Raw genomic sequence first — 9,055 nt, forward strand, 5'->3', positions numbered from 1 at the left:
TCTGGCATGGAGAAATGTCACAATATGTTAACTAAAAATTCAAGTAACTGAAGAGTCTATTTTAATCCCAATTTAGTTTTGTATAGCTTAATCTCAGTTTTATATTTGGTTTATGTTTGTTATTTGGATGGATGGATGGATAGAGAGAGAGCTAAGTGAGAGATGAGAGATAGATAAAATTCTCAAACTTCAAACAATTTCCTAAATTTTAACTGTGAATATCTTTGGAGGTAGGTGTATGAATTATTTCTTTCCAGTGTTTTTGGATTTTCCTTCACTGAATACCTTTTATGTGTGTACTAAAAACAATGAATGTTCTTAAGAGGTAAAACTTTTGAATTTGAGTGGGGTTATGGACATTGGGGAGGGTATGTGCTTTGGTGAGTGCTGTGGAGTGTGTAAACCTGGCGATTCACAGACCTGTACCCCTGGGGATAAAAATATATGTTTATAAAAAATTAAAAATGAAAAAAAACACCTTTTGAATTTGCATATATTTGAGAATTAGAATGTACATTCCATAATCAAAAAGAAGCTTAGTATTTATCAATTCTGTGGTTTCTTCCTGGAGATTTCCTTGTTTGGTGTTGGGGGAAAAAAGGATGGAGGAATAGTAGTGAATATTCTTTGCATGTCAGTTTCCCAGTAATCATGTAATCAACAGGACACTTTTCATCTCATGGAATGAGAAAACTGGAGCATTTAATGTTTAGATGTAGAAATAAGGACCACTTCAAGTTTTATACTCAAGTTTTAGACTAAGCTTATAATAATAGGTCATATTTTTTGAGTGTTTGCTTATGATTCACAACCCTCTGAGATAGTTTTCTACTACAGAGCCACAAAAGGTGTACTTTAAATTACTATATATTATCTTCCATATTTTTATTCATTTTAAATGCCACTGCTAGATACTCATAGATATACTTTATTTTTTTCAAATGGGTAAGTCTGAAAATATTTAGCTAATTAAGTTTGTCTGCTCTTTGAGGGGATAATCAGTGTGGAGTAAACACATGGACTACTGAAGCCATGTCTTCAGGAGTGAATTTCCTACTTTGATATTTAGCTACACTAAGGCCTAAGTGGGTAAATAATATTAGCCAATTAGCAACTGCTTTTCTAGAGAGATAGATGACTCATTTTCTAAACATATTGCTTATGTAACTATCACCTCTTCCTACAGAGGTTTAGCTGAATACACCCTTCCTCTCTTTTGTAGGCCTTGTCCAATTTTTATTTCTCCCTGGCTCTGGTACTTTCGTTCCTCAACTTAGTTTCTTACTTCATCTACAGACTAATCCAGGTTAGGATCTGCAAATGTGACTAAGTGATAAGGGGGAAAGTTATTAATAAACTCCTAAGCCCTCAATGGATATTTCAGTGACTAGAGGCAAGCCCTATTCCTCAACATTCCCAGCACACCTCATTTGCTCAGCATATTTCTGTGCTCTACTCCCTGAATTTCAAACCAGGCTCTTCCAACAGGCTGGCAAAGCCAGATTCCAAGTGGTCCTCAGAAATATAGAAGAAGGGGGTGCCTGGGTGGCTCAGTGGTTAAGTGTTTGCTCCCTGCTTCCTCCTTCCCCACTCTCCCTGCTTGTGTTCCTTCTCTTGCTGTGTCTCTCTGTCAAATAAATAGACACAATCTTAAAAGAAAGAAAGAAAGAAAGAAAGAAAGAAAGAAAGAAAGAAAGAAATGTAAAAGAAGGATCTCATTCAGATGGGTTCTATCAAAATCTACCACTGTCATCTGTTTAAGTCTGTGCATTCTCATTTCCATCCCTCTTGCCAGTCTGAGAATCCTACTACTAACCAGGGACTCCCAATGACCAAATCCAGGCAACTTGACTCAAGGCTCATCCTCATGAGAATCTGTGGGAATCTGCATAGCCCATTACCACCTTCTCTTAAAATGAGTCTTCCTTTGACTTCCTCAATTCCAGTTCTTCTGGTTTTCCTACTGCTAAGAATTATTCCTACATTATTCATATTTCTGCCTTGTTCTTCTTCCTTCCCCTTTTCTTTAAATTTAGGCCTTCCCCACTGCTTTGGAGTGGATAACACTGCCAAAATCCTTGCCTACTGGCTCCATATAGATAACTCCCACATCATAACCCCTAGCCTCTATAGCCCTCCAGAGTTGCTCATTCTTCTATTGCACTTCCTGTTTCGGTCCACAGTGTATCCTTTCCAAACTCCCAATCTCTGTTAATGGTACCATTTCCCCACTTGTTCAAATTCAATCCTTAGAGTAATGTTTGATCTCTTCCTTGTATTCCCTATTTCCTGTAGATACTATAGGAATCCTGTAGATTCTATATTTAAAATATCTGCATTAAAACTACCTTTTGGGGAAAAAAAGCTATCCATAGGATTTACTTCTTCCTACTTATATGTCATCATCACAGAGGGAGTCTATTAGCATGGTGTTCAGTGACTGCAATGGTCTTCTGAGTATTTCACCTAGGGAGCCTTCTCCTCCAAATCACCAGCCGACTTCTCTAGTCTTCTATGATGCCCACTAGTCACCTTCTATATTAAAAATGAAACCAAGTTAAAAATGGAGAACCTAAATTATCAGGCTCATCTGTAATCCCCTCATAGTGACTATTATTTATTTTGCATCTACTATGTACCAAACACCTTGTTAACCCCTTTACATATATTTATATTTTTAATCTTTTCAGAAACTGTGGAAAGTAAGGCTTATTATACTTGTTGGACATTTGAGCAAACAAGATTCAATTAGCAGTATGTTTGCTTTTGTAATTTCACATGTACTAGAAGGCAGATAGAACTATCATTTGATCCAGGTCGCTAGGATTCCAAAGCTTTTTCTAAGACTTTAACATCTGTACAAATATGCATAAATTAGACAATCACTGGATGAAAATTTTTATTTTATATGTGATTGTATGTCAGAAAAAAATTATAAATTATTCAGTGAAGTTAAGAAAGTTGATCTCAGGATTTTTGTTGATGTAGGATGAGATTATGTATAAGTACAAGGAAAAAAAGTACTGATACTTTAACCTATTCTAAATTTCTTGGTCAGATTCAAGAAATGGTAATTTCTCTGATGGCCAAGTATGTATTTATACCCAAACTATGATTGTCAAGAAGGAAAACAATGGTAGGGGGATCCTCTGGATGATACTGTGTGAAATGGAAGCTTCAACAGATGATTCTACACAAGATGTCTGTAGTGAACTGTGTGTTAGAGTGAGTTTGCCTCTCATATAAAATGGTATAAAGACAATGAAAAAACAGCTTCCTATATCTTCACCCGGAGGAAGGTAAATGTCTATGAAAATGGCTCTGTGAAGACTTGAGATCCCACAGTTTATGAAAAAAGCAGAGTCTCCCCCCACAACAATCATAAAAACAGAACAAAATAGAACAAAACAAAAAGCTTTGGTAAGATGTAAGCCACTGCCCAGAGAGGTCTTAGTAACACATTAAGTGGTTCCATTCTTGTTCCCATTTATTCCAGTGTTTCTTTCTTTCATGTCATTAAGCTGTTTTTGTATAAAACCTTCTGATTCCTTCTTTTTACTGCCTCTCTAATTCTATGTTTATAAATTGTTCCCAAAAAAGAAAAGGCATCTATATCAAACAACACAGCTTATGGTCCAGCCTGAGGAGCTCATTATTCACAGGAAGTGAATGAAAATAAAATTCATTCTGGATGCAGTTAAGGCAAACCTTTTTGTTCACGGCAGGATTTGTCAGCCTCTGAAACCAAGATCAAACCAGAAGTGAAATGAATGCATGTTGCTATATTCAAATGTCAATTCAACATAGATTATTGCCAGAATCTTGTCAGAATCTGCCAGTGATTCTTAAAACATTACTTTAAAGCCAATATTTATGTAACTAATTACAATATTTTGTTTTCAAGTGTCAGGAATGAACATGATCTACCTTAAGCAAAATGGAGGGAAATGGAGGAATTTCTTATAAATATTCAAGAGAATTTTTACAAAACACAATGACAGAAAGAGACCTTTGTCTCAAGGAGGTTTAGAATTTAGAAACAGAAAAACATCATAGTACCAGCAGTAGCCTTATGTCACCTGCCATTTACACTTCTTTCTGTGCTCTACTTTTTTATTTTGCAAGGCATAAAATGGCAAGGCAATTCCATAAGATTGTACAGGTTGTTCACTACACAAGGGTGTCCAGCCAAGAGAGTCAAAATACAATCTGGCTCTGCTAGCCAAGCTGTGAATCCTCAGGGTCGAGTTGTCCTAGAAAGGGTGACTTTTTCTGGTTTCTGAAAAGCAGCATATGGGCAAGTAGAGATCCTATCAAATGGCCATGGTTTTGCATATATCAGGTCTAGCCACACAAAGAAATTTAATATTGTTCAAGCTCTGAATCCCTGGAGAAGAGATTTTGATTGACAGTGATTCCCACTCCTGGTTCAATTAGCTATGACTCAGAAAGTAGGATATGTTTTTTAAAAATTGTGAATTGGTTAGACATTGGTAGGTAAGGCATTTATTCACAATTCCTAGAATTTTTATATTTCAGACTGTCCACTAACCTTTAACTCTTAGAGATCTCCTAAGCGCCAATTACTCAATAAATTTATTTTGGAATGGAAATTGTGCCAAGAGCAGCAGAAACTCTCTAGATTTGGAAGGAGAACTAGTTCTTTTTCTCTCTCCGTATTCATAAGATTGTTTATGTACTAACCTTGCATTTCTAGTGGACTGGAGATATACTTTGTTTTTTCAATTAAAATATAAGGGATTATTGTTGAAATATTTATTTTGTATTTTCTTCCAAAATAAGTTTTATCTTCCTTTTATGGTTACCAGATTTAGCAAATAAGAATATAAGGTACCCAGTTAAATTTGAATTTCAGATAAATAATGAATAATTATTTAATATATGTTTAACCTATGTAATATTTGGGACTTAGATATTCTTAAAAAATTATTACATGAGACATACACTAAGTATTCATTGCTTATCTGAAACAAATTAGAGGGCAACTATGCTTACCACTATACCACCAACGCTGTACTGTTTGAAACAAATTGAATTGCACATCTTTTATTTTATTTGGCAAACTTGCTTCCTTTTTATTATAAGTTGAACCCTGCAGAACTACTTTTAAATATTTCTAGATCTAAGTTTGGCAGAGGTATGAAATCAAGGAAATAAAAACAGATGTATATCCTTATATATAAAGGACATTAAAGCTTGGTTTATGATTTTACTCACCTGGTCTATATGAATAAAAGGTTTATGTTTTCTTTTGTAGAAGAAAATGAATGAAGACTATGTTGTATTATTTTCATAGTAATATACACATACTTAATCACACAATGGAACAAGGATATTTTATAAGTAAAACGTAACCAGCTACATAGCGCATAATTTCATCAGAAAGTTAGTTTACTTTTTTAGATTTGAAAGAAGTAAGATATTCTACATTAATATTGTCACATCTCTTTTTATTTTTCATTTCTATTTTAAATAATTGTAATAGTCCTAGATTGACTCTATGTAATCACTGCCATTATTTATAATTAGTTATTTAAAAAACACACACACACACACCTAATGTTGCCTTAGTCCTTGAGATTTAGCCTTACTTAAAAAAAAAAAATGGCACACAGTATCTGTGTTAAAGTTAGAAACAAAACCCATAAGTTTTGCAACAGGGTAACCACCTTATCAAGCTATATACAACTTAAAAAGTTGGAATAATTATTATTTAGGTAGACATAAAGTGCACCTGAATTTAGACTTAATTAGATAATCTCAGTAAGAGTACCATTTTTGTAAGAAATTTGAGAAATATGTTAGGTTTCCTTTATCACTCAAAAGTAGCACCACCACGATTATTTTGTTGATTTCATGACCACTTTTCTGCTCCATGCAGTATGCTAATTAAGGTATACATTTTAAGCTTGTTTCCTTTTCATAATTCCTATAAGATTCATATTTTGATCTAGATTTTTTACACTAGTAGAACCTGATATCTAGAAATATTTATTAATTCCTCTAAGCCATGCATATAATAAGTAGTCACATTTGCTCCTAAAGCCTATATTATATGCCATAATAAAAAATTAAATATATTAAATATTAATAAAAAATTAAATATAGTATAAAAGATATGACCCAAACGCAAGGCAGGAATTATTGACAATTTTATTTTGGTTTCTCAATTTTTTTTTTATTAAGAGTAAAGATTGGTACATGATTTTAAGAATTAACACTGGTTTTCACAACTCTTTTTTTGATATAATAAATTATTCAGCTTGAACTTGAACATGATGCACTGTTTGGCAGACAAAGATAATGGTCTGTCATTTTATGGTGGAAATGTTTTTGGAAGGTGTAGTATTTTTTATCTTTGAGGAAGTCTTAGAATGAGCAACATGGTATTGACCACAAGAGGGCTTGAAATTTGCAGTCCTTGTTAATAATGTAGAAGTACTGATAGATAATTTTTGTCTTAGTTTGAGTGCATTTTATTTTTAGACAACCTATATGATGTGTTTTTTTCCCCTTAAAATAATGCCTCTGCTCTAAGTAAATCAAGCCCCAAATTAACGAAAAGCTCAAGATGGCTTCAGTCTCATTTGTCTTAAGTCCTGGTGTTGTACGGATGAAAAGCAACAGTCATTACGACAACAGGTGATAAATCTAAAGTAACAGCCAAACTGGTTAACATTTTTCCATTTCTAAGCCGTCCTTAAGAAAATCATAGACCGGGTCACACTAGCCTCACAGTAGTCCAGCCAAGCAGCCATGTCATCTGGATTCATTTTACTAGCAATAAAGAATTGGTAGTTTGGGGAATTAACAAGAAAGTGCTGGGTTTGTTCTTCAGCCCCTGTCATAAAAGTTTTTGCTCTTTTTGGTCTCTGTTCTCCAAGTCTGCCTCTGGTTATGTTCGTGTAATCTTTGAGGTGCTTGTAGGCTTCTTTTGTGAAGCTGGTTTTCCCTCCAGGGATGGTTCATGACAATATCAACAACAGTGACAACTGTGCTTTTGCTACCTTTGCCCTCGGTTCTTCACGGGTGGCATTTTCACCAATGATCTAGGCATCAGTGTTACCTACTGTTCTACTGACCATCTTCCCCTCCACCTCCAGGCATAGGATCTGGGATCTCCCAGATCTTATGGATGTTGAAGAACATATCATCGTGGCTGATGAGGCCCTGGCAGATGACTATGAGGGCACTTGAAAGAAGCAAGGGCAATGCTGGTTTAGCAGGAACCCAGAACTCTCTCCAAGTGCGGTGCAGCAGGAGCAGGGCTCAAGTGGAAGCTAGTTGAGAGCAAAAAACTGGATAGACATTGCACTAAAGGCTTCTGGTAAATTGTGAAAAGGGAAATAGATACACTGACTACAGATCTCCTATGACTAACAAATGTTAAAATTAATTTTAATGTTTGTTCAATCTTTACTTCTAAACAATTGTACCATTAGGATGGTTATTAAACATTTATTATTTTATAAATTTCCCAGATAATCTTAATGAAATTGGAATATAATGTAATTGAAGTGAAGTATTACAGTTAACAATAAGGATAGGGAGAGGCCAATAAATACCTACTGGGAAGAGAAACAAATAAAAGACTGGGAGAGATTGCCTGGAGAGAAGGAAAGAAAAGATGACAAATGAGCAAGGACAATTAACAAAGAAAAAAAATGAGTATTCTTCCCTTGGACTGGCATGCATTTAGCAATGTGAAGCCTGGGATTGAGAGATGGGTCTAGATAATAATCATAATTATAAAAGCAACATTTATTGAATTTTTACTGTGTGCTAGGATTCTACTAAAACATTTTTGTATAGTAACTCATTGAAACATCACAAAAACCTCATGATATTTGTTCTATTTTTTTAATTATTCTACAAATAAGGGAACAGAGACTTTCTCCATAGTCTCTTGCCCCACCCCCCGTAAAAATTCAATAAAGGATGCAGTAGATATAAAGCAGCTTTCCTAAAGCAGACTTAGATTTAGGTTTATTAAATTCAAAATCCAGGACAAAGCAATGATTTCAGATGAGGATGTATCTTTCATGAGCTTTCGGAGAACTGAGGTCAGTGCATTTAATAGTATCTGATAGTAGGAAGCTAAATGTCATTTAAAAATATCTGACAATTTGGGGCGCCTGGGTGGCTCAGTGGGTTAGGGCCTCTGCCTTCGGCTCAGGTCATGATCCCAGCGTCCTGGGATCGAGCCCCACATCGGGCTCTCTGCTCTGCAGGGAGCCTGCTTCCTCCTCTCTCTCTCTCTCTGCCTGCCTCTCTGATCTCTGTCTATCAAATAAATAAATAAAATCTTTAAAAAAAAAATCTGACAATTAGAAGTTGGGAAATTGCACATGGTCCAAAATCTTGTATGGGGGACCAGGGTGAGAGAGAATGTTAGTATAGTGTTAGATGGCTAGATATTTAAAGGCTGATCTTGCCATAGATTCTTAATGACTTTAAGTGGTAAAACAAGGCAAGACACAATAGGAAACAAATGCCTGATACACTAAGTATGCATAGCAATTTCTGGAAATTAAAGTTTTGGTCCAGCTAGTGGTAAGGAAATCCTGCATTTTGGGACTCTCTGAAGAGCTGAAAAAGAAGTTGTGAAGGGTCATGCCACTGACACATGGAATATTACCTAGAGGGAACACTATGTGAAAGTGTACTTAAAATGGTTTTAAACATAAACACGCTCAAAGTTGTAAAACACCATAATAAGTAAATATACCTAGGAAAAAGATTTCACATAGGAAGTGACAGATGAAGACATTAAATAGCCACTGTTTGGGGCAAGATGTTGTTCATGGGTGACTCCAATAAGCATGATTATGTAATATTCTTTAGGAGTATTTAGCCACTTGAATGCAGGATAGATTAATGCATCCAACAGATAGGTGGATTTGAGCAGCAGAGCTTAGGTTTTGGCAGGAAAGATTGCTTGAGGGAAAAAGGAAAAAAGGGAGTTAAAGACATTCATTTGAGAAATAATTATAGGGCAGAATTGTGAAAAACAAGCCGGATAATATGACATGTT

At 35.1% G+C, this 9,055-nt stretch overlaps 1 pseudogene; it reads right to left on the reverse strand.

Moving 5' to 3' along the window:
* Nucleotides 1-6,611: 6,611 nt before the first annotated feature.
* LOC116583348 lies at nucleotides 6,612-7,200 on the reverse strand (annotated as a pseudogene).
* Between the last annotated feature and the right edge of the window lie 1,855 nt (nucleotides 7,201-9,055).

Source organism: Mustela erminea, chromosome 2 (assembly GCF_009829155.1).
Source record: "Mustela erminea isolate mMusErm1 chromosome 2, mMusErm1.Pri, whole genome shotgun sequence".
NCBI lineage: Eukaryota > Metazoa > Chordata > Mammalia > Carnivora > Mustelidae > Mustela > Mustela erminea.